This window comes from Pezoporus wallicus, unplaced genomic scaffold (assembly GCF_028554395.1).
Source record: "Pezoporus wallicus isolate ANWC-B61680 ecotype Strahan unplaced genomic scaffold, APGP_CSIRO_Pwel_v1 contig_13396, whole genome shotgun sequence".
NCBI classification, from domain to species: Eukaryota; Metazoa; Chordata; class Aves; order Psittaciformes; family Psittacidae; genus Pezoporus; species Pezoporus wallicus.
The window spans coordinates 1-26,528 of record NW_026642146.1 but is presented as its reverse complement, the minus strand read 5'-3'; the positions used below and the strand labels follow the sequence as shown (position 1 = coordinate 26,528).

The following is a 26,528-nucleotide window of genomic DNA, read 5'->3' as shown; positions in this document are numbered from 1 at the left end:
TTATTTCCAAGTTATTTTTAAATGTTATTTTTAAATGACCTAAAATAAGACCAGTGCTTTGAGTACTTCTAAAGGGTATGAACCTCACGTAAGCCATGACATTTTTAGTTTGGAAATGCTTTGGAACAGGGATTGTACTATTCATACATCTGCTTATCACCCATTTTAGCTCCAAAGTTAAAGTCCATTGCAAGAAGAGAAACACTCTTTTGATGGGGGGAAATTCAAACAAATAAGATTTAGGCTATCAGCAGTCTTGTAACTCAGTAAAACACATCCCATCTCAGAGCCACAGAAGCAGTAGATGGCACAGAGAAAGGGAGAAAATCAGCTTCTCTGCTTAGAATATTTCACTTCACACCACCCTTCCTACTGCAGCTTCCAGAAATACACTCTCAACCTCTCTGCAAACTCAAGTCAACAGGCTGCAGACTCCAACAGCCCACAGGCAGTGCCTTTAGCAAGCAAGAGATGTACGCAGCACATCACAAACACACAGAACCAAGCTACAACACAAGCTGTGCCAGTCTTTTTACTAGTTTCACAACTTCTCACAGGTCCCGTTTGTATCACCCCCTCCCACACCACAGGAGCAGCTGGCTGGCTCTGGTGATGACCTGAAACGTAACTATGAAGTAAGCATATAGTAGCACTTTACCTCCCCGAACGCCTTCCCAGGCTTCACCAATGTGCAGCTCAGGGAATTCTTGGGATAGAGGTGGTTTCTATGCCTTCAGTAACCTTCAATAGCTCCTTCTTCTATGGAGTTGCCCTGTATCCTCAAACACACACAGATGTCTGGCATTCACAACATCCTGTGGCAAGAAGCTTCCCAGGTTAACTGCACACATCAAGGACTAAGCTGTTATTTGTTTTTAAGCTTACTACATGCTAGCTCCATTCAATAGCTATTCATACTCATAATGGAAGAGGCAAAACACCCAAAGCTTTCTTCCCCTCTGACCTTTCCATGCCAGTCAGGATTTGAAGATAACCATCACTCATTGCTTTTCAGGTGGAACACTCCCAGCTTATTCTGTTGTTTGTATGGAAGGTAATCCTCACATCTGCTCACAGTTACTGAAGATACCTTTCTTAAGATGCAATGGTTTTCCTAATGCTCTAGAAAGCTCAACCATTCTCTAAGGGTTAGAAGGAAAACCTCACCACACAAAGGGCCCATAGCTAGTCCTGCTCAAAAGGGAGAACCCTTCTCTCAAGGTTCTAAAAGCACCTGCTTTGAGAGGCAGAAAGTAGAAAGAGATTTGGAATTGATCTGCGTGGGTCTACATTATTTTGCCACTGAGAGAAGCTCAGATACTACCAAAACACAAATCTAACTGTTATAAGGTTAGATCATTGAAGAAATGGGGCATCCATACCTAGTGGAGAAGAGCTCAGCGTGCACTGGGAGACATCTCAAGCAGAACTGCAAGACAACAAGGTGCCATTTGGACTAGGCTTTGATTGAAACAGCACATTAGGAACTGGAGCTGGAGTTTGCAGCTGTGAAGAGGTTTCACATCACATATGAAGGAAACATGTGCCCCCAGATCTAGAAACACCCCAAACCCCCAATATTCTGTCCACTCCGCACTACACAGAACTGCTTGCCAGGCATAGGAAGCAATGAGAAAGCAATGTCTACAGCTAAAACACACCATCACAGCTTCGAGCAATGTGCCCTCCAGTCCCCAAAGGTGAGGGATTCTCCAGAAGAATTCTTGCACAAGTTTAATGTTTATCTTTATAGAAGAAAATAGGGCAGAAAACCAGCTCCTTCTGCTTAAAAAGGAGGGGAGAGCAGGGGAAGGAACAAGTAACACTCTCCTAGGTAACACCAAATTGCTACTCTGGCTGCACAAGAATGAAGTAGAGCACGACTCAGATAATAACCATCACTCACATTGCAGAAGTTAGTTTGCTCAGCCATGATCTTTTGCAGTTAAAGGTACTAAAAAACGTGTCCTCTAGTGCACTTCTGCTGGAGCACCTTTTCAATAGGATCTGAACAGAATCAACTTGATAACTCAAAAATACAGCTTATAGACCTCTGTCCTCCTTATGGTCTTATTTTATGTGCCCTGAAAGCAAGGATCCAGATGAGACTGGCCTAAATTCAAGTCATCTCAAGTACTTACTCATTCCCTATTTCAAACAGCTTTGATTTAGTGGTTTTACTTGAACCACCCAGCGCACTGCAGAGCTGAGGAAACCAGACTCACCAATCCTTGTGTTATATGTACTCAGGATTTATTCTTGGAGGCTCCAGAGCAAAACAGTTTCCAAAGACTTGCTCTTTACCATCCAAGAGTTCAGTCCAGGTCTACTACCAAGCTGAAACCACATGGGCTGCACACATGGAGCAGTCTGGGCTAGGGGTTGCTCTCTGGCTTTGTTCATTGGTTTTATTTCTGCTGAGCCCTCCTGCTGCTATCGCTGCAAGTCCAACAAGCAGACATCCTTCCAAGCAAAGGCTCCTGTACTCCCAGTGCTCCAACCTGATACTCATCTCTCCACTGCAAGAGTCAGTGACTCATCTAAATCAGTTCCTACTGTCCAGGTGCCAGGGTTTCACTCCCAGCCAGAAGTTCATGCAGATCTGCAGATCTCCAGCTCCTCGCTCAGTCTGGGATCTCTGCTGAACCACCCCACATTTGATATTCAAATTCCCATATTCAAATTGCACACATTCCCTCACAGAGTGCTTCGCCAGGCAAACTGAAATGGGAGTTGTAACGAGCCTGTTTGACAGGAAGCAGCCTCAAAGGAGAACTCATTTTCAGGGAGACATGTCTTCAAGGGTCTGTAGCTGTCAACACCACAGAGCTGAGCCAGCACAAAGCAGCTCATCACACTCCGTGGTGATTGACAGCCAGATAGGAACATCAGCCCTGCTCCAGGAGGCTGTCTTCAGATCTGGTCACACTCATTTCTGGCCACAGATCACCCTCAGAAAGTAGCTTTTTTTTGTGGTGTTTGCTTCTGTTTTTTTAAATTTAATTAATTTATCAATTCATTCCCTTGTATAGAAAACTCCAAGTTTCATAGTTATTTTTGACATCGCAACAGAGATGGAAGTGCAGCACCAGAGGTGCCAAGAAGACTGCTGCAGAAGGTATATAGTGGCCTGACTTAGGCACCACTGCATCCCAGAAATCCCAACCAGTCCCTCAAGAAAAGGGGGGGCAGCTGAGGAGAACCACCAGGACAATGACAAAAAATGACAAGCAAACAGATGGGCAACCTTTGGAGTAAATACATCTGCTTACAGCAGAACCCTACAGATCAAAGCTTCTATGACAGAGATGCCCTCCATCCTTCATAGGGCTTCCTTGCAATAAAGGGAACAAGTGCATATTCTCACATACAGCCACTCACTCTTTTCCAGTAGACCACGTGCCTGGTGAACCCACTGCTCCAACTAACCACGGGTGCTGCAGTTCATCAGGTGGGTTCGTTATGCAGCAGCATCAAGAGGCTGCCCAGCATTTCTGTGCGGCCACACACACTGAGATGATGAGGAACACGGAGGAGCCCAGCGGGCTGCAGCAGTCCATGGACATCCCAGTGCTGACTCCCGGCGCATTCCTGCTTACCATCTGGACTCTTGGGAACGTTGGGATACCTTCATTTCTCTTATTGAAGAGGGTGCCTTAACCTGGAATAAAACCAACATGAAGTGAAAAGACTAATTTTGCAATAAATTAAATCTCTGCTGCACTTGACTCCCGCTGTGGTTCCCTTCCCCCTGAGGAGGCAAGGCCTGGCCAGCTGCACAAAGTCCAGGCAGCCTTGGGAAAACAATGGAATCTTTTTCTTGCCAGAATGAGCCTTGCAGTTCAGTTCACCCTCCTCACCATGGCAGGGAGGACACCCCCAGTGCGGCTGCGGCTGCGGAGGAGAGGAGTCTATTGGCATAGCAACAGTACACGCTAACCCTCTGCTAATGAACGGGGATAAAATGTTTTGTTCTCATTAGGAAAAATACAGACACATTCCTGATTGGTGAGTAATGTCTTTGCCTCTGGGAGATTAGCTCAGAGCTCTGCAGCCTGAAACAGCCTCAATTCAGCCCACTGCAGGGCTTCCCTTGAACAGCCACTCTCCAAGGACCCCACATCTCTCAAGGGCAAGCCTACAGAGCCTTCTGGAGCCTTCAGGCCCAAGGCAGCTCAAGGCAAGAATAATGAGAAAAGGCTTGACAGGAGCAAACCAGCGCAGGCACAATGGGAACACACCCCCTGTCCCTGCAGGAGAAGCCAGCTCTGGCTGGTGCATTCCCCGCACCTGGGTCCCAAGCTTTGCCACAGCAGGAGAGAGTTTCTCTTTGTGCATCCATCATGTGGCTCACATCAGCTCCCCCTCTGCCATATAGCCCATTGCTGGGGGAGTAAATGGACGCAGCAAAGAGCTGCAGTGTACCTGAAAGCAGAGCTCAGCCACAATTAAGTGGTTTGGAATAGGGACTGCACACCTTAACCTCAGAGAGGACTTCCAGGTACTCTAATTCCTTTCTTCCTCTGCTGGGAAATTGATGCTGACCAGGACGAGGACCCCTCACAGAGGGGTACCCTAATGCACTAATAACTCTACTAATACACTAATAACTAATATGCTAATACACTCAGCTCCAAAGTAAACCGGGAAGTGGCAGAGCCCTCTTGCTCTCCCAGGCCCCTGCACTGCTGATGGGGAAATGGCAGGATTCAGGTTGTGCTCTGAGCACCCGCTATCTCCCTTCCCTGTCCCCTCAGACTTCCACCTGCTTTTCCCCCTCTTCCCACCCCTCAGGGTTTCAAACAGCTCAATCCAGCAGCTCAAAGTGGTGCAGGAGGAGAAGGTGGAGTCAGCATCAGGAAAGAGGGGCCCTGCTATCTTACACCTTGGAGAAGCTTCCTGTAGGGAATGACACTCCTTCAAATGCTGCTGCTCTCGCCTGGCCCCAAACCTGCACATTAACCAGTGCCATGATCTGCTCAGGGAACTGCTGGGACTTGATTTCTACTTTACATCCTTCCAGACAAGGAGCGATTTATTCCAGTCCCCCAGGCAGGAACTCCATCGCTTGCAAAGCCACCTAAGTCTGCCTAAAGGATGGAAACAAACCCATGTCCTTACCCAGCAGCCAGCCAAGCAACACCAGACCCCAGCCTTGGCCAGCAGCCCCTGTCCAGCCTGCCATGAAGCTCAAATCCCTCCAAGCTCAACACAAGGCTGGAGGGGGCAGGGGGGTGCTATTTTCCAGCCCGAGGGCATTTTACTTGTTCCAAGCAGGATCCCTCCCCCAGCCCTGGTCAGAAAGGAAAAGCCGTGGGAATGGAGCTCAACACCCCGAGGTAGCTCCCCCCCAGCCCATGAGGAAGGCTTAACTCTCTCTGTGCCGGCGGGCAGCCCTCGACAGAGAGGGATGCCTTGCTGGCAGCACGGGGTTACAGCTCCAGGACTGGCCCCATCCTGCTTCCCTGCACTGACAGGCACTGCTGTCCTGCACCCAGAGCCCTCAGCAAAGCGGAAGCACATCCGAGGACAGACCTGCCACTTGCTCGCCGCAGTCCCTCATCCTTTCCCAGCACACCCATCGTTCCTGCTGCCCTACCTTCCAGTGTTTCCATCCTCCACCAGCACACAGGCGGCAAGCCACGAGAGGAGAGCGCTCTTTCCATCTTCCCACACTCCCAACAAGTCCCACTTGACAGAAGGATACCTTCACCGCTGCACCAAAGCGCGTTTCCTTCCTCTTGCCCCGCATCCCGCGGCACAAAGGGACCCTCGCTCCGCGCGGTCAGCAGCCAGCCAGCATGGCAGGAGTTAAGTTCGCGTTTCCATTCTCCTGACCCACACCAGTGCTGGCTGAATATCGAGCTATTCTCTGCAGCTTGATAAAGCATGAGAAAGCTGAAGGCCTCACACACTCTCTTGTCACAGCTTGGCCCGCTGCCCACAAGCTGTCACTCCCTGGCACCCAGGGCAAAGAGAGGAGGAGGAGGCCAAACTGCAGCCAGCTGCAATGAATCACTCACTCCCCCCCCACCCGGTCCCCTCCTCCCTGGGGAGCCTGGATCCCTCCTTCCGGCAAAGGGATAATGTCTGCCTGGCTGCGCTGGCTTCCTTCACAGGGAAAAGCCATCCTTTGGCGGAGGGGGGAGCAGGGGTTCCTATTGCAAAGCTGCTGCCACAGAAAAGCGCGAAGTGGCTTCCAGTGATGCTGAAGAATGAGGGTTTCTGCTCAGCAGCTGGAGGGGAACACGTCCCGCAAGTGTTCGGCACAAACACCACTTAAACATCTCATGTGTGCCATTTGTCTAAATTGCAGGGAATTCTAGAGGAAGGCTCAGTTACAGAAGCTGATTTGAAGGGTAGTGCTTATCCCTTATCCCCTTATTGTTCGTGCAATATTTATCCCTAGCTTTCCTCCTTCCCCTTACCACAGCATCCAGCGCAATGAGCATGTCTCATCCAAGCCCTTTCAACCACCACTGCCAACCCCTCATGCTTATTTTGATGAGTTCCACCACACAAACAGCTTCCCCATGTTACAGCTCATTCTTCCCTTTTAACACCAAGCAGAAGAGGGAAACGCATCCAAATCTCAGCGTCAAGGGAGTCCAAGAAAAGAAAGCGGCTGAGAAGGCACAGGAGCACCAAGGCCAGGGTGTGCATCTTCCCTCACTATGAGCCCACAGAGAGCAAAGCCTTTGGAAGATAAAGAGTTCAGCTGTTTGCTTGCTGAGGAAGGGGATACTCATTGATAAAACACAGACTCAGCCCCTCAGCATCAGCCAAGCATGAACGAACCAGCGGCACACGGACCCACACGGCACGTGCGACACTTCCACACACTCGTGTCCGTCTCCTGCAGAGGAGTTGTTCACTGCACAGTAGGCAGACCCTGCCTCACAGTCCCATCTCTCCCGGTACAAAGAGAGGAGCTGCAAACAGCAGTTTCCCTGGCAAAGCCAAAGCCTCACTGCCTCCAACGAGAGACAAGAGGCTGCCTTTCCAACAGCACACGCTGCCACCTCCAGTGCCCTTCTTCTCCCACTAGGAAGCCTGTACCCTTCCCTCTCCTAGTGCCTCATATCCCTATCCCAACCATCCAACACTGCCTACCCCCTTTTCCTCCATCAGCAGCCATTTAGGCTCCACATTCAGCATACCTGTCTGCTGGTCAAATGCAGCCAGTGCCAGGGCAGATTATACACGTTTATCTTACCTCTTCCCACTCCGAAGGAAGGGTGTTGAAGGAAGAGTTGCACAGTGCTCACCTGGCACTGGTGTTCAAAGGCTGAGAAACTCCTCAGCTTCATTTGGGTCACCAAAGCCTTCTACAGAGGGTTTATTTTATTCTTGTTGCTTGGGTTTTCAGGAAGTTTGTTTTTGCACAATCTAGAACAGCACAAACTGTAAATCATGACGAGAAACTCATTTCTTAAGCAAAACAGAAGTGGGAAAGACCTTCACTATTCCTAAAGCTACTTTCAACACAAACTGAACTGAGTCTTAAAACCCCTCTCTCAGGGAGAAGTAATCCCATTCAATGCCATTTTATCACCTACTCTGTGACAAACTACACACTACCCATGGATTTATCCCTTATCATACTTCTATAGCACTTCATAAGGCTTCCTTTGCACTCCATTACATCTGCATCAGCGCCTCCTCCAAACACCTGCAGCTACAAAACCAGTACCATGAAGAGGTTATTACACTGAGCATCTGTAAATTAGCGAGCTCTGAAATTCAGGTTACCCCTTGTGCAAATCAATTATAAACCACTCCCAACCACCCAGACAGAGTTTTGCTGTGGGAATGCCAGCTCACTCAGCATCACCCTCTGCCAGAAGGACCTTCAAATGCAAAGCTTAACAGAAACAGTTAATATCCCAAGCGCAGCTCTGAGCCATCTGCACTCTATATGTAATATAATCAGGTTTGTAATGCTCAGAATAGCACTCTGGAGCCCTAGCACAGACTAAGACCTCCCTGTATTTAGCGTTGTGAAGCTGTAGCGGTGCTGTTCTCTCTTCTGTAAAATCACTGAGCTCCATACAGAGGAACCCACCGTAACCCATGTTTGACACAAGTCAGGCACAGGAGAGCAATGTGTACTTTCCAAATGTCTTCTTGGGGGCAGCTAAATCAAGTCAGTATTTTCACAGACACAGTGTGGGGAGGCAGGGAAGGGAACACTGAGCTTACTCTCTCCCTAGAGCAGACAGGCAAAAGCCCAGTTCAGCCAAAGCTCACTGAGGCTCTTTATGTTCCCGGTCAGTGACAGAGGTCACTTGTGGAAGGCTGAACAGATCTGGTGCAGGGCTGCCCACTGAGCATGCTGGCAGAAGGATCTGAGCTATATCCTTCCCTGCAGTTGTTTGCGTTTCGTCAGGAACACCAAAGGCCTGGAGTCCATCCCAACGCTGCTTGCGCCGCCCTTGCTAAAAACATGCCTTTTAGCTCCAAATTTCCCTGAAATTCCTCATGCTCTGAAGAAAGGAAGCCCGTACGCAGGGTCTATGAAGGTAATTCCTCGTGTTTGCCAAAACACTTCATTTACGCAAATTCTAGTGCTTTTGGCACAGATTTCTGGATATTTCCCAGGTTAGATCCATGTTTGAGCCGATCATCCTGTGAGCCTCGTCAGGTTCACACCGTGCTGCATCCTGCTCATACTTCCCAAAGTCACGGCTCTTCAACTCATTGATTTTTAAGAGGCACCAGGTCACGCTGTCTGCCCTTCAGCTGATCACAGTCCATGAGCTTCCTGCATATTTCTTCTGGCTTAGGAGCTGTATGTGTTTGAAGTGAATGGAGACTAGAAGCCTTTTGGCAAGATGCCCGAGGCAAAGGCCTCAGGAGAGAAATCCACCATTTCCCAGGCTGATATAAATGGACAGGCATCCCCTCACTTCAACTTTTATTCCCTATCTATGGAAGGACTTGAGGGAGCTGGCTATTACAAGGGGGAAAGGAAGAGCTCTGAGGTCCAACGCAGATGCAAGCAGTGTATTCAAAGAAATATCTCCAAGAAGAAACAGAAATAGGCAGCTGAGTACTTAGAGAGGGCAGCCCTCTGCAGCAACAAGGCAAATACCGCTGCAGAATCATCTCTTAATATAGGTTGTTCCTTAGATCTGCACTAGCCCGAATGCCCTGATACAGTGAGAGAAAATGCTATATGATGGGGAGAGAAAGGGGCTATGTATGGGCATGAGCAGAAGGAAGAGTGTATGAAGGACATTCTCTCAGCTATAAAAAGCTGTGGTTTTCAGCACTGCTTTGCCTTTCCCCTGCTGTTTTGTTTCCCAGCAGAGAGGAATCCCATCAGGCCAGTGTCTGATTGGAGCCCATTGCGCTGCCCCTGGCATGGGGCTCCTCTAAGGGACAGAAGCAAAAGGGGCACTAAAAATGTGCCTGCCAAGGCTTGGGTGCCAGCACGTTCTCCCGAGCTAAACAGGACAAGCAGGGAGACAAGAAGAGAAACTTCCACAGAGCTGTTTCTTAAACCAGATTTACAGGGATAGAGTGAAACAGGGTAGGGTCATGGGCGAGGGGAGATTGAACAAGTTAATAGCTAACCAGCAAGGCTGCCACGAGACCCAACCTGTACCCGATTTTCACAGGAAACACCAAATCCAAACTTTCACCTGCAGACTAACTGGGAGCTGCTGCTGCCTCTGCTCTTTCTGTATCACTGCAATGCAATCACAACTACAGTCCCATCCTTTCCCCCTGCAGCCCCTGATCCTCTAAGAGGATGTCATACTCAAAACTACCTTTTCTCTTCTTTGTGTGCCCAATGATGAGGATCTGAAAGTCTGGGTTTTGACAACTAAAGCCACTGCTGTGAAAACATCATTGGAGATTTTTGCCATAAGAGGCAAGGAGAGCCATCCAACTTCTTCAAAAGGTGCCATGGTCAAAGGCAACCCGGTGCAGAGCCGCAGGGACAGCAAAAATGGAAGTCCCACTGCCATAGTGACCATTCCCAAGGCTGTCAGTGTGGAAGGAGGATGAAGCTCACGGCTGCTGCTTCACCTGCAGTCACTGAGGAGACAATCTGTGAAGACCTACAGAAATCCTGGTGATCTCATGGAAAACGGCTTCGAGGAGGAGGATTTTCCATGAGGATTTTCTTGACTGTTGGCCGAATAATTTCTTTGTTCCAGACTGCAGGGGAAAAGAAAGAAAAAAGCCTTCCTGCTATGGCTTTGCCATTCAAGACATTGTCATTGTCACCTTTCAGATGTGTAAGGATAAGAGACAGCAGCAGCTGAGCTGCAGTAATTAGGAGGGAGAGATGTGCGGGCCTTATCTCACATCTTCCTGTTAAGATGCCGCTTACACTTTGGCAGGTTTAACAGTCCCCAGTGAAAATAAGCCATCTGCAGGGGACCAGCCTCAGCTCTGAAGCCTTCAAATGGCACTGGAAAAAAAAAAAAAATCAGTGTTGCCTCCTTGCTTTTAAATCAGGCCCAAATGGAGTCACAAACCCATTAATTCCCTTCCAGTACTACAGGAACACTGGCTCTAGACCTGTTTGCAAGACATCAAAACCACTTCTCCCATTTATTCAAGCATCTACGGAGTTCAAAGCTTCACTGCTCTCTGTGCTTGCAGCAGGGGAGCTAAGGAGGACGGGACCAATCTCATTCAGTTCTATTCACAAGCACCCTTCCCAAGGAAAGCCAATAACTTTGGGAGAGTCCCTGCAGACTTTGCTCCAGCGCTTTGCACGCTGAAGAATGGCTGGTTGGTAATCCCCTTTTCACTCCATGAGCACAGACCCGAAGGTTCTCATCCCTATGAGCTCAGAAATTTCCATTTCCATTCGAGACAGACATTTTCCTGGCAGTTCTCAAAAGATGCATTTGTGAAATGGGAAACGACCTCAAGGAATGCTAAAGCAAAGGAAGAAAGCTGTACGTGGACAGTCTTTCTACCTCAGCCAGGAAAGGAAATTCCTTCTCGGCACTGATGCCCCAATAAACACAACCTACTCTGCAGCTACCAAATACTTGAGCAACACAAAGTGACCGGCTGTCCATCCTACCTTGTACAAACACCCAAAACGTTCTTAGGTGGTGGTTTCAGATCAGCCAGGGCAACAGCCACCAAAGTCCAGAAACACCTATTTATATATTTTAGACCTCAGAGCAGCCTTCCAGTATCTGAAGGGGGCCTATAGGGATGCTGGGGAGGGACTCTTCATTAGGGACTGGAGTGACAGGACAAGGGGTAATGGGTTCAAACTTAAACAGGGGAAGTTTAGATTGGATATAAGAAAGAAATTCTTTCCTGTAAGGGTGGTGAGGCACTGGAATGGGTTGCCCAGGGATGTTGTGAATGCTCCATCCCTGGCAGTGTTCAAGGCCAGGTTGGACAGAGCCTCGGGTGGCATGATTTAGTGTGAGGTGCCCCTGCCCATGGCAGGGGGGTTGGAACTGGATGATCTTAAGGTCCTTTCCAACCCTAACTGTTCTATGATTCTATATATATTTACATATTTGTGTGTGCATGCCAGGCAAGAACAGAGAATAAAGGGGGTGTGCTGGATGGCCGGGACAAATTACAGGGAGGTGAAGGTATTCTAGTGGATTCATGACACGCTCATGACAGTGATTTTTAAACTTACAGTCCATAGCCTTTCATTGTCTGCAAAGGTACTTAAAAAAGCAAATCCATGGCTCTATCCCTGTTGGAAAATGTTTAGAAGCCTGCAAACCCAAAGAGGTTGAAACTTGCTTCTTTCAAGTGCAAAACATTTAGATGGCCCAAAGCCAAGCGCAGAGAAAAGCCCTAGTCAGTAGCTCAGGAATGCCAGCTCTTAACACAAACCAAAAGCATACAAACCCTCTCGTCGGGCAACTCGGTCTCATCTCCCACCAAAAACTCACTTTAAATGGCACTCTTCAAACCGGTGCTATCATCCAGCTCCTTGATTCTGTGCCAGGGAAACCTAACTGAAGACCTTCTCCAAAGGAGACGGAGCAAGAGATTTGGCTTACCTTGCTTTGGGGAATTCCTGCTTAGTGCCTCTGTAGAGAGAAACAAGAAGGCTTCATGCTGCATCAGGCAGGATCCCTTCCATCATTCCCAGCTCCTTAGCAAAGGCATTCCTGAGGCGTGCTGGGCCTTAATAAATCAACACAAGAGCTCCAGGTTTCCCTGGCAGCTGGAAGCTGGAATTCTGCAGTGAAGGCAAACACCTCCCCAGCTAAAGCAAACATGGCCAGGGAGCCCCTGCTGCGCACCCATAGCTACTGTCAAGAGGGATGGAGCGGGAAGGTGGGGATCATAAGGCATCTGCCTGATGATCCCCAGGCAATCCAACTTGGAGCCAGGAGATGGCCATGAGTCCAGCCCTGACCCAGGCGTTCCTCCTTGGTTTGCCTAGATGTTTTATTGGAGCAAACCCACAAAACTCCATTTTTAGACCAATGACCATCTTGCCCCTGACCTGGATGCGAGTTTTGTCTTTAAAAGCATTTATTTTAGCATTTTTAGGGGTCTCATGTAAAAGATCCTGCAAAAATGCAGGAGGAAAATAGCCTGGTCTTAAACAGCTTGCAGCTTAACTCTAAACCAAACGAAGACAAAGGGAACAGTACTGATCACTATGAGCAGCAGTCGGCTCAGCAGAACAAGACGCCTGCTGTTTCCAGGGGTAAAAGGAGGTGTTTGGGATTCCTCCCCCCCCACCCTTTTATAACAGAAAAGACCTGATGAAAGGTTTCAGACAAGAATTATTAGGTGGGTTGGCACACGGTTACAGCCCAACCACCTCTCGCACAGAAACCAAAGCAGTGCTTTTCAAAAGCAGCCCAAGGAAACAACAGAGGCTAACGTTACCAGACAAACAGCAGCCAGAGGCCAACTTCCAGCACTAACATTTGCTAGATTGCATACAAAAAACATAGATGGGCTGCTTCAATAGCTCATTTTCAGCTGCACTTGGCGAGCAAGGGAAGGGAGTAGCCAAGGCAGGGCTGTAACACTGACAGTAAAAGAAAAGCAAGTGACTTGACTGCCTTCAGTGCTCTCAAATGGCTCAAGCCCATCAACACCTCAAAACCAAATCTCATTCACTAAAACAAAGGCATCTTCCTCAGATGCACCCCAAGAGGTGGAGTAAATACCCCAATTTCACACCTCCCACTCCTGACGGTGATGCTCTTCCACGGGGAGTTTCCAGGGAGAGCTTTCCGTGCATGGATGGGATAAGCGTGAACAAATCCCACTTATATCAGACCTGACCTGGCACCGCAGACCCAAGTCTTCAGCTTCCACAGCATCATTTGGAGACCTCACTTTGGGACCAGTGTAAGGCACGTTTTCCTTCCTGCTCCCTTGAAGAACGGCCACATCCTGGTCTATAAGCAACCAGCTGCCTTTAAGGGAAATCCTGGTCTACCTACACGTGGTTAATTGAGACACACACATGCCATGTAGCTAACAGCGCACAGCACTGGTGGAAAGCCATTAGTAGGTGAGTGCCAGCATCTCCCCAACCACAAATCATCTCCCCCAGCAAACAAACTGTCACAGATTGCTGGGATTCAGGCTGCAAAGCTGCGTGCTGTTTGGGAAGACCCTTTGTGGCAGCAGGGCATTGAGGAGCCCTGGCTCTCAAGAAAGGAATCACGGATGAATGTGAAGGACTTGTACATATGTATATGCAGAGAGACACAGACACAAAGGAGGGCGGGGAGAGAGGCAAGAGCCTTGTCTGCAGGCCTTGTGCTTATTCTGACCTTTCAGTTAAAGATTCTCCAAAAAGGCACTGTTCAGCCCCAAGCCTGATGAGATGTCTTGGGAAAACGAGAGCACAAAGCATCCCACATGAATGAGCGCAGAGCCATAATACGATCCTGATATTCCCACCCATCCATATGGCCAAAAAAAACCCCAGCAAAGTTCTTCAGTGCAAACATTGGCAACAGCAATATGAAACTCATATGGTAATTAGCAGACTTTGCAATCCAGCACACGACAGAGATCACTGATGTTGGCTATTATATAGTCAGTCTGAAGCCAAACAGAGCAAGTGCCACGTTCGTTAACCCATTCAGAACAAAGTTAATCATTTCCTAATTGCAGGTTTCTGGAGCAAGCAGACCAAGGTCTGGTTTTCAAACTTCTCAGAGATACCTTAAAATGCATTTGGCATGGGAAGCTCTCCCTCACTCATCGCTCTTCTCTTTATTAATATTCAGTCTCAACCTAGATGCTTAGCTTACACCCAGGAAAGCCCACTGCCTTGCTTTACCCAGCATCAAACTGAATGAGCCCTCTGATTCGTCTGGGCTTACAAAACCAGCTTTCAGGCTGTAAATGATCACAAGTTAGGCTGAAACAATCAACATCCATCAGATTTACTTCTTGTATAGGATTTTCATGTTGAATGCAAGCAAAGATTAATGAAAGCAACTGAAACTACTTAAATGCAATTGGAATGTAACACTGTTCTTCAGTGTACATGGGTTCACACCCCAACTGCTTAATAAAACTGCTTTCCTAGAAAGCTTAATCACTAAAATAAGTACCACAAGACAGATCAGATGGAAAGATCAGAGTAATGGTGAAAGAAATATAGTGAGAAATACAAAGACTATTTCATTCTCAGGAGACATCTTAAGCACAAACCTCAAGTTAACACTCCCATCATGAACACGATTCTTTATATCCAGGATGTGCCACTTATGCTACATAAAGCATTTAGACAAAAACAAGGTTTGGGGGGAAAAAAAGAGGGCTGAGGAACACAGCTGCATTAGTCTTGGGGTGAATTCTAAAGCATAGCAAAGCAGGAATCAATTGCAGCAGGACCACTCGGAGTCACATAATTTAAGGTATGACCACTCCAGCTTCCTGCCCAACACACAGGCACTGTTCCACTTTATCCCCTCACACCTCCACAAAACCCATTAAGTGGTTCTGTGAAATGCAGTGGTTTATGGCATCTAGACTGGAGGCCTTTGGAGGTCACAACACAAGTTCACTACTCTCCTAGCAGCTTGCTCCAATGGCTCCATCATTCTTTCTGGCAGCAAGGCCAGTCTAATTCCTTATTTGTTTGCCTTTTGCCTTGAGCCATTAATTCCTTCTCCACTGCATTAAAGAACGGCTCCTCAGAGTCAGTTATGCACGTGCTTTAACCAAGTCACCTCTCAATAGCTTTCTGGGCAATCAACAGCTCAGTCCTTTCAGTCCCACATCACACGGCACCTTCTTGAGTGCTTGAACAACTTGAACCTTTTCCCTTCTTTTTTAAAGATCAATTCCATTGTCACACATCCCTCTTTCTTCAGGGTCCCTGCTTTGGTGAAACACAGTCTGTGAATGATTGGCATCTCTGCCTCACAGAGGTCTGTACTTGCCTGGATCGGATGCTATTTCACTAGAGCCATTTTAGAGCATTAATGAATGAGCTACACAGATCAGTCTACAAAGATCATATCGGTTAGCTAACAGTCATTTACCCAACTCCGTAAGGAGCTCCCATCTTTCTTAGTCACCATTTAACCATTTCTCCAAGCTCCAAGGAAAACTTCACTCTATTCATATACCCCCATTCTGCCGAAGACTCACGTATTATTCAGAATCTTCCAACAAGAAATTCCCAACAGACCTGTCATTTCCAGCCATGCTTTTGAATTTGCCCTCTGCATTGCTGAATCAACATTAGCAGCTTTAGGTTTATCTCCAGGAATGCTGATGAACTACTGAACAGCACAGAGTACTGGCGCTCACTGAAGGCACCTGCTAGGAATACCACTTCCCAACATGTTCCCATAACCCACGATTTCAGATGCATCAGCCTTTTATTTCATGAAATAATTATGAGGCGTGCTGTTGATGTTGGCACAGATCAATTATTCATGCCATTGTGCCGCTCCAAGTCAAACATCCTAAGAAACACATTCCATAAACAGTCACCTGCTGCCGTGTGCTCCCGTGTTTCTTTCCGGCTGCTCTTCCTATTAACACAACCCTTCAGAGGTACGTATCCTATGAAGCATCCATCAAAACCAATAACCACCCACCTCAAATCTCCCCAAAGACCCCAGTTATTCAAGCTCACTGCATGAAAAGCATTAATCCCCTGTAGATGTTAACCAGGCACCCTGTATCATGAGGACTAGTACCTCCTCCTACTGTTCTATCAGGAGGCCATTGAAATTCCAGCTCCAACCAGCATTTCCATTTAGTGACCGCTCTCATTCTGTGTTATACAGCAAAGTGCACAAGGCCTCGGAGAGTTTATGCTCTATGTGCAGGCAGGAGTGCCGGCCAAGGTTTGGGTGCAGGTCAGTGTAACAGCCTGCCTGTTACACCACTGACACTGAAAATCATTGCAAGGCCATAGTGTAGAATGTAACATGGCTTTTATCAATCCCCACCTTGGTATTGTGAGCCCTGCAGCTCAGCTATCTGGGAGCACTAATACCTGGCTGTCTATCAGGGATGCTATTCTCTTGCATCAGATCCTCAGCATAGCTCCAAGTAGCAGGAATATGAAGGCTACGGAAAACTGGGGGTCAGGAAGGCAACCCATCGGCTTTAACAGCAGAAAGTCTGCTCATGTTTATGCATGACCACCCGAGTGAACTGTGTGACTGCTTTTGTTGACCTGCTCACAGCGATCTATTCTTCCAGTAGGAACGTCAGGAGGAAGCCACGCTGGGAATGAGCAAGGGAAAGAAAACACCCTGTGGACACAGTGAATGGGACAGAAAATTCCCCTGCAGACTCTCCAAGTTTATCTGCAGTGATGCGCTGCGTTGGATTGCCTAGCAGGTCCTGGGGACACCTTCACACATCAAAGCTCAAACCACACCACAGTAGTCATTTAGACTAAATCTACTTTAGAAATTGATTAGAGCATTGATTTTTTTCATAGCCTAGAGACAAAGCGACCTTTCCACTCAACAAAAAACAAAGGGAATTAACACAAGTAAATGGAGTCTCCATTTTAAAGAGGTTTTTCCCTTCAAAGGGAAGTCCTATAATACTACTTTTAGTTGCAGCTCTCAAAAGACCAATTCTTCTTCTTCCACTTGAGCCTTTCACCGTTCTGTCCAAAAGGGAGGCCAAAGGGACAAGACTCCTCAGAACATATAGAAAAGAGCAGCCCAAAGACAAACACAAGACAGACCTTGCGAGTGGGGAAGAAATCCAGTATCAATTTGTAGACAGTCAAGCGAAGCAGCATCACAGAGGACAGTTCCCAGCAGAAATAATAGTTTCATAAGCAAAAGATTTAAGGCATTCTCTATACAGAAAGGATTTTTGAGAGGTATTATTCACTGCAGAATAAACAAGGATGCTCCATGTGTTTATATTGGTTGAAACCATTTCCCTCATGAATCCTTGCACGCATAGGATTTCTACCTGCCTAAACCAAGCACACTACATCCTGCGCAAAGTTCCATCATTAGGACCTTGTGCCTTCTGGTACTTCCTACATGGTGCACTCAGGGATGCAGATTACAATCCTAGTGCTGAACAGCCAGGTGTCATTTGTGCTTTGATGATCCAACAGGCTCTGGCAGCCTGCAGAGGACACGGAGCCTGTAATTGTCACTGGAGCACCCGTTAGGATTACACTGTGCTGGCAGCACTGGGAGGAAGGTAAACAGATGCAGAGCCCAGTGGCTCTTGAGCTCATTCACCTGCAACCGCTTTACCCTGAGCAGCAGTGTCCTGGGACTCGCATGCTGCTGCTCACCACCTGCACCAGACACAGACACAAACCTTCCATCAACAACAGAAACTGCCAAACTTAACCAGAAATGCTCAGGTTCCTTAGGGCTGCACGAGCAGAATGCCAGAATACAGATTCCTCCCAGCAGCACAGCCATCACTGTCATCATCCGGAAGGTTAACACTGCTCACGTGTTATATGTCTGTAGCAAATGAGTTTGGCACTTACAGAGGGTTGCAAAGGTGCTCTCAGGGCTGGAGCACCTCTCCTATGGAGACGGGGTGAGAGAACTGGGGTTGTTTATACTGGAGAAGGCTCCATGGAGACTTCAGAGCAGCTCCAGTGCCTAAAGGGGATACAAGAAACCTGGAGAGCAGCTTTGGACAAGGGCCTGTAGGGACAGAACAAGGGAAATGGCTTTAACCTGACAGAGGGGAGACTGAAATGAGCTCTTAGGCAGAAGCTCTTCCCTGTGAGGGTGCTGAGGCACTGGCACAGGGTGCCCAGAGAAGCTGTGATTGCCCCATCCCTGGCAGTGTTCAAGGCCAGGTTGGACACAGGGGCTTGGAGCAAGCTGCTCTAGTGGAAGGGGTCCCTGCCCGTGGCAGGGGGTTGGGGCTGGATGAGCTTTAAGGTCCCTTCAACCCAAACCATCCTATGATTCTATAACCAGTCTGTGATGGTGGGATGCTGTAGATATATTTGGATGGTTGGCTCCGTGAGTCTGCAATATAGCCATCAGCTTGCCTACTCTTTCTACTCTTTACAACCTTTACTCACAGACTTCAGAGACAGCTCTCCAGTGTTGTGAAGCCTTGTGTATTATGGAACAGTGCCATCATCACTATGGGTCATGAAGGAGAGCTTACCATTCCATACGTACAGACCTTGGCATCACAGTGTAACAGAACAACTACTTGCAAGACCATTTTATGTATAGAAAATGCATTTTCTGATTCAAGCATCCAGAACACAGTAGTGTTACTGCAACACATGGAAACAGTTTTAAAATACAATAAGCAAGAATGAGTGATTGTCAGAACTCACCAAGAAGCCTTTAGACTTGTGGCACTCTGCTGAGCTTGTCACTGAGGCTGCTGACACAGGCTTTCACCTCCCTGGCAGATCAGTTCAGTGCTGGGAAGGAAGGGGCCATGGTGACTTGGGCACTATGAGGACAGAGACTTGACTGTCCCAAGCCCAGAAAAAACAAAACAGGCTAAATGGCTCTTTCACTGTCCCTGTGCAGCTGCTCCTATGGCCATGGCCCCTACTTCCCATTGCTACTGCTGTGGAGAGTAACCTTGGAGGTAGCTGCCCTTTTAGCAGCGCAGAGAACTGCAATTGTAGGGCAGCAACTCTACTTCAGCACTTCTTTAGCTTTACATCATCTCAGCAGTGCTGGGCACAGAGCACAACCAGACACTCCAGCACTGGGCCTCCAACTGCCTGTAACCGTGGCCAAGGAGCTCAGCATACTGAGTCACTCGCAGTGGACTGCTCTGCCTTCTTGCCAGCTCAAACTCTGCCCAAGCTGGTTTCAGGCACCCAGGTTACCTTGTAACTGTCATGCACCTGGTGAACATTGTCCTGGTTACAAATCCCCACAATTCTGGAAAAATCTAGATAAAAGAAGCAAATAGTAAAAAAATCAGTGCTGCCCATTACAGCGACAGCAGTCCCCCAGAAAGCATAGTCATGCAAGGGCACCACACCTCTGCATTGCAGCCAGGAGAACACTGCACCGACATGCAGGCCAAGCAGCAAAAAGCCCTTGTGATCTTTGTCTTGGAACTCTCTCAACAGTTGCAGGTTGACATGAAATGCAATCCCAAACATGCTCCAGCTAAGGATCCAAACATAAAGTCACAAATGCTTTAAGTCTCCCTTGGTCCTTCAGCATTTCTGCAGTCCCATTTCAGCAACTTCACCCCAAACACTAAAGTACCTAAAAAAGTTTGGCAAATAGAGCCCCTGGTGACTACTTCCCTGTTGTCCCACAGTGCCACACAGCTCCCATACAACTAATTCAGCTGCACACCCCTTTTGCCGTTCTCCTGGGCAGAATCATTCCGTAACAGACTGCAATCGGTATGCAAGAAGTCAGTCAGGATGCAAATAGAGACGAGCACACTGATGGCAGTGGGGTTCAGAAGCCCACAACTGCTTTTGCACTAGAAGCCTCCGGCACCTACATCTTTTGGCCACACTAAAGGTAGGAGACAGCATGGGACAGGTGAGAAGAGCTTATGACCACTGGGTGGTAGAGAGTAGATGTGATCCCAGAAGAGTTACGGAAGTGCTCTCATATCTGATAACCCACTGTTGGGTAACTCAGTACCAGAATTGCTCTCTCCAGCATTTTAAAGTTGGTCTGATGCAAAAAAAAACCTGGGGATCAAAGCTGAAAGTGCTGATGAGAGAATTGCTTCAGGGCCATTAACTCCAAGCTGTCCAAATCCCTGCACCTACTTCAGTGCTGTTTCTGACACAGCCTGGTCTCGCAGGAGCATCCCTGAAGCCCTGGCTCCTGTGCTTTAAATTCTTGCTGTGTGAAGGATTTCCAGCTGAGCACAGAGCAATTGCAGGGCACTGGCAGGAGCATATTCCCAAGCATTTGCTTGGCCAGCTGTTCACAGAGGTTGGCATTTCAGTATGGACATTAGAGAGCTCAGGCTCCTCACCATCTCACACAGGAGCATGGGGTATGGCCACTTGTAAGCAACAGAGGGATTTAAGCAGCACAGTCTCCAGGAATCAGGACCAGAGGGGGGAACAGACTGCACTCCAGCTCTACACACAAAGAACAGGGAGGCCTCCTAACCAAAATGTGAACTATAGAAGAGCTAAAGGAACAGAGATTGAAACAAAATGATTTTTAAATAGGCATAGATGGGCAGAAACCTTCAGCTGAAAACACTGTTTCTATGTAGTAATTTTCAGAATCTTTATACTAGGGTAAGATGTCAAATACACCCATTCTATTTAGAGAATGACATGTAATTCAGTCAGAAAACTAGTTTCATCAGCATAGACAATGCTTGAATAGAAGCAGCTTCCCCCACGTTTAAGTCACAGGCACAACTACTCCCCTGCAGAGCAGAGCTGCAGGGAAGGGTAGGACATAAGGAAGACAGCATCCTGCTTGTGATAACTTCAGCAGTATGAATCCCATCAGTGCAACTCAGTTGACAGACAATACTACATTATGCTGAGATACACGGACACTTCCATCCCTGGCACTGCTCAAGGCCAAGCTGGACGGGGCTTGGAGCAAGCTGCTCTAGTGGAAGGGGTCCCTGCCCGTGGCAGGGGTTGGAACTGGATGAGCTTTAAGGTCCCTTCCAACTCAAATCAGGCTGGGATTCCATGTGTTTTTCACTGAAACCCAGGAGCTCCAAAGGCAGCACTGCCTTTCAATTCAGAACTATGGAAAAGTGCAAGAGAAAATGAGAATGGTGATGCCTTGAATTCTCTGCACCTGCAGATACAAAGCTTGTTGGCAGCAGCAACCATTAATACCTTAATACATTAATATCCCAATGGCTCACCATTGGGTATTTGGATCAAGCGGTCACATAATACCTAAACTCCAGCCCCCAGTACAGAACCAGCCCAGCTAAACCGCCACAGGAACAATGATCAATCCACCTACAGCCCCTGTGACACAGGGACAAAAGGCTTTCCACATAGAATAGGAGCAGATCCAAGCAGCAAGATAAAATGACAATGTTCAGATACTTCAAGAAAGGAAGGGAATTATCAGCTCCTAAAAGGGGGTAGCTATGAAGGTGGAGGAATTTGAGAGCAGCAGCACTGGTGCAGAGCAGAGCCTGGGGAAGCTCAACCCCACCAGCTCCTCTCTGCTCTGTAGTTAAACTTCAAAGCCAAAAGCAATGCAAAATCTCACACATTTGCCAGGCACAGAAGTGCTCCTCACAGGACTTCCAGTGTTTACACTGCAGGCTAACAACTGAACTCGCACGCGATTAAAGGCTGGCATCTGGGAATCCCCGCGGGATCCGCATCACTTGAAGATTCACCTCACATTTTGATCAACATCTAAAATCTTCCTTTCGGATCGTGTTAACACAAAGTGCTTTTTACTTCATCCCCTCCTGCTCCTTGTCTTTCTTGGGGGTGGCAGGTAGGATTTGAAAGTGAAACGATAGCATATTAGAAATATCTAAAACCCCATGATTTAATAAAAAAGACCAAATCCATTTAAATGGACAACATTTGCTCCTGCCCCCCCTACACCCATTCCCCAATCAGGAGGCGGTACTTTCAGTTAACAAGAGACTTAAATTGCTTCCTGCAACTCCCAAATAGCTCCGATATCTTAGATGCTACTTGCCTAAAAGCAAAAGAATGTCTTTGCAGTGAAAACAAGTCCTCCACATTTATTACTTAAACAGCTGGGGAGGAAAACCAGAACCTTCAAGGGCGCACTCAAAGCACTGTGGTTCTTCCATCAGCAGAGGCTGCGTGTCGGTACAGGTCGAAATATCCTGCTTCATGTTCTGGCACCTTTGCAGCCGAGCAAGTCTGAGCTCCAGCGACTACAACCAGGCCAGTTTATTAAGCCGGGGCACATGTCAGTTATCATTATGGAGAAGCACAGCATGAAGGTTGGTCCTATATGGTCCCAGAGAGCAAAAATGCCTCCATGTGGTTTTCAGGGAGTCCCTTGTCTCAGCACGCAGGAGGGGAAGGTCTTTCAGCTCTCACCACTGTGCTGGGGTGAAGACTGTGCAACACATGAAACTAGTGTTTCCCAATGGAATCAAGCACCTACTCTGCCTCCTGGAACAACGGTATCCTGTCATGGGACCGTGCACATGCTCCTGCTGTGTCAGATGCTTCTCCTGGAAAAGCATATGTAGGAATTCTCTACCAATTGTCTTCCGGCACCGAGACCAAACCAGACAATGCTCAAATAATGATCAAAAGGAGTCTTCTCTAAAGGCATCATCACATCCATCAGGTCAAAGACGCCTCCAATAATAGGACAAGGAAAATGATACCAGCACAGTGAAAGACCAGCTGGCACATTCCCATAAAGGCAAAGCAGCCCTCCTGCGGTTTTGATGAACAGTAGAAGATGAATCCTTTCAGATACAGTAATCCTGCAATCAGATACTCCCAAGAACCGCAAATAAATGCAAATCAAATCCAGGGCTTTAACAGGGAATGCAAAGGAGAGTCACTAGAATGAACCAGCTTTCCAGCACTCGGAGCACAAAGCCATTTCACTGAGGATCCAGGTGAGCGAAGAGGGCACCATTCCAGCCCCTGCTTCCTGAAACTAGCTTGTATCTAGAGGGCTAATTCTTCCAGAAAGCAGGCAGGCTCATGTCTCCTCCAACTGCTACCACCCTGCAAGCTGGGATGAATCAAAGTCCTATCATCTTCCTCCAGGATGCCCTTATGCAAGCTTGGGAGGGTTCAGCTCAGAACTTGGCTACAACAGCCAAGTTGAAGTTTCAGGAGGGGGAAAAAAACAACTCCAAGAGCTACAAACCAACCAAAAAGAACAGATGAAGAGGCTGCAGGGGAGGAGGAGAAACTAGAGTCCCTGTGAGCTTGCTTTGACAAGCACCAGGAAGGACGGAGACAGAGAGGCAGATAACAGAAGGGAAATAACGTGAACCTGACACATTCAGAGGCAGAGCTTTTACCACAAAAATCCCAAGCATCTGCAGGAAGCGGCTGCTCCATTTTCTTCTGAACTTCCCCTCACCCACTGTTTCCCCTCCCCAGGTGACATTAAAAAGCAGAAAGCATTCCTTCTATTGGAAAAGACACCCTGCCTCCCTGTACCCAGCACTGCGACACGAACCCCTCCAGCAAACAAACAGCAACAGCGGAAGGCAGCAAGTGCGATCGCGCCTGTTTTCCCGTTGGACAGTGCTGGAGAGCACACACAGGCAACCCGGGTGGGTGCTTTTCCCTTCAGAGCACACCCAACACCCAACGGGCAGCGCTGCTTTGGCAGGCAGGCTCTCTGCAGGCACACAGGGCCACCTTCTGCAGCAACAGACGCTTTCCAGACCCGTTCAGCCCTCGCAGTCCCTGCCAGGAATGCCCAAGCGTGCCAGGAGCAGCGAGAGTCCCAGAAACAACCCTGCTTTGCACAAAGACTGGCACTGAAGGGAAGGGAAGGTCTCCGTGTGCTCCTTGCAGCCCTCTATCAGCTATTCCCTCTGCCCTTATATGGGAACATCCCGTGGCCCCGCTGGGAATAGGATGGTGCTGGTGGACACGGAAGGTGAGGCAATACCTGAGCTGTCAGCACGCAAGGATGGAATTCTTCCGTTTTGAAAAGCAAGTGGATGCTAGGAGCCCAAACAGCACTTATGGGGGAGAAAACAGAGATTAAGTGTCAACTGCTGACAGTCTGCACCCACCTTTCTCAAGGGAGTCATGCTGGTCATTTTAATCTTATTAAATATTGTTAATCGTATTAGTAACCTAACTCTTTTCACATGTTGGGAGACATTTAAAGAGAAAATTCCATATATAACCACGCTATACAAAACATTTTCTAGTCAAATCCCAACTCAGGGCAAGTCCCTGGCTTGCAGATTCCAGTTCTGCTACACACAAGCGTGGATGAGCATGGAAATAGTCTGCTCAGCACCAGATTACCAACAAGTCACCTTCCCTTGCCAGATTGTTCTGTCCATAACCTGCTTGCTTTCTTCTCCTGGGATTCTGCTAGACACTCCTGTCCTTTCCAAGTGACCCTATTAAAACCTATGCCTATGTAACAATCAAGGGGAAACACCGATTTCCACATTAGAATGCAAACCCATGTAACATAACAGCTCAGTGCACCAGCTCCCTCCTGAATCAGGGCAAATAACTCCACCACCGGCTTAGCTCCCCATGTCCTTTACCAGCAGCTTAGCTCCCAGTGTCACATAGACACATCATTAGTGTGGTGCTCATTGATTTCTGTTTTCATACACAAGGCGTAACACAGGATTGCTGCAACCTCCATTCAAAAAGGGAGCCCATGAGCGAGCAGACCACATTCAGAGCTTCACCATACACAGAATAAGGCACTTGTTTAGTAAAATCCTGACCCCGCTGTTTTACAACACTCAGGATTGCAGCCCCTTCCTTTGTAACTACAGCAGCAGCCCAGATAGTCTCCCAGGACTACTCCTGTTCCAGGCTGCTGCCCTGAGATAAAGCAGCAGTCATAGGAAGTTTAGATTTGAGGAAAGCAAGCTCTCCAATTGCAGCCATGTAACAGAAAACACACCTGCTTAGGGGGGCCCAAACACTTGCTGCAAAGGAATGTGTTCAAGGTGGAAAATGAGATCTCCAGAACCACAGGACTTAACCACTTGGTTTCAGTGCAGGCAGTAAAATCACTGCTGAGGGGGAAAGGTGAACACATGGTTTTCCATGGTATTGCCTTTACCAGAAAGCCACCTTCTGATCCTTTTTTATTGTTGCTTGGAAAAGCATTGAACAGATTGAAAAAGGCAGCCAAGTCAACCACCCCCAAGTTAATTATTTCAATGCATCTGTCAGCAAAGCAGATTTAATTATTAAGTAACTTTGCTTTTCTGTAGAAGGCAGCTCCTGCTACCTCTGAGGTTGAAGTTTCAGGAATATGATGATACTCACTCATAATGCTTTTTGTTTTAAACGCTGCCTGGCTTCAGTCATTATTTACTGCTGCACCATTCACTAGCAGCCCTCTAAGCCCTGCTACAGGGCTACTCCCTGAAGACACTCAAGTCTTTTAATCAGCAGAAGGATTGACTGGGGTTCTTCAGTCTGCAGAAGAGAAGGCTCAGGGGGGACCTGATTGCTCCCTACAACTGCTTGACAGGAGGACGGAGCCAGGAGGTGGCTGAGCTCTGCTCCCAGGGAACAAGGGATGGGGCAAGAGGAAACGGCCTCAAGCTGCACCAGGGGAGGTTTAGATGGAGCTGAGGAACAATTTCTTTATCTAAAGGGTGGGCAGGCAACGGAACAGCCTGCCCAGGGCAGTGGTGGAATTACCATCCCTGGAGGGGTTCAAAACCCATACAGATGAGACCCTCAGTGACATGGTTTAGTGGTGAACTTGCCAGTCCTGGGGTAATGGCTGGACTTGAGGATCTTAAAGCTCTTTTCCAACCTACCTGATTCTATGTTTCTATACCTTAATCTCTTCAACTAACGCAGCCCATAAGCAACTTATGCCTCTCCGCGCCCTTAGCAAACAGCATCCCCACAACCCCCTTGTTCGAACACCCCTGAAAACTCGGGGGGAATTTTCTGTCTCCGCGTTTCACACCAGGGCTCGCCGACACTTCCAAAAGCTTTCCCAGTAAAAACTGCCGTTTTCCAAGAGCACAGCTCCCCCGTTATTGCCTTTTACTGGAGGCACCAATGCACCACCAGGAGCGGGACGAGGATGGGGCAGCCCTTCCAGCGCGGCCTCAGGCCGCGCTGGAAGGGCTGCCCCATCCTCGCCCCGCTACCAGCCCGGTGCCACCTCGGGGTATGTATGGGGTTACCCTCCCCACCGCAGCCTCCCATCACCACTGAGGCCCCTTCGAACCTCATCCCAGCCCCGCCGCTCCTACGGGGCCGCGCCCATCCCCCTACACGGAGACAAAGCGCGGCACCTGCCGCCGGCCGATGACCGCCCCCCCCGAGGCGGGCTCGGCGGGGGCTTTTATCCCCCCTTCCCTTTCCCCTTCTTTCCCTTTCCCATTCCCCTTCCTACCCCGCACATCCACCGCTGTCTCCGGCTCCGCCGCCCCTTACCCGCCGCCCGGCTCCGCTCCCGGTCCCCACCGCGCCGCCGACC

General features: G+C 48.3%; 1 protein-coding gene across 5 annotated transcripts in view; it reads right to left on the bottom strand.

Moving 5' to 3' along the window:
• The window catches only part of PLXNB1 (plexin B1), a 72,732-nt gene extending 46,225 nt beyond the window's left edge, over positions 1-26,507 (bottom strand). The window contains exons 1-2 of one of the 5 annotated variants that reach the window (XM_057427767.1): positions 26,486-26,507; positions 3,374-3,661 (exon numbers count right to left, since the gene is read on the bottom strand). The gene's annotated coding sequence lies outside the window, so the exon portion shown is untranslated. Of the gene's footprint in view, positions 1-3,373; positions 3,662-5,707; positions 6,083-26,485 lie in introns of those variants that run through there. The other 4 variants (XM_057427763.1, XM_057427764.1, XM_057427765.1 and 1 more) reach the window with 4 other exon arrangements.
• Positions 26,508-26,528: the final 21 nt, after the last annotated feature.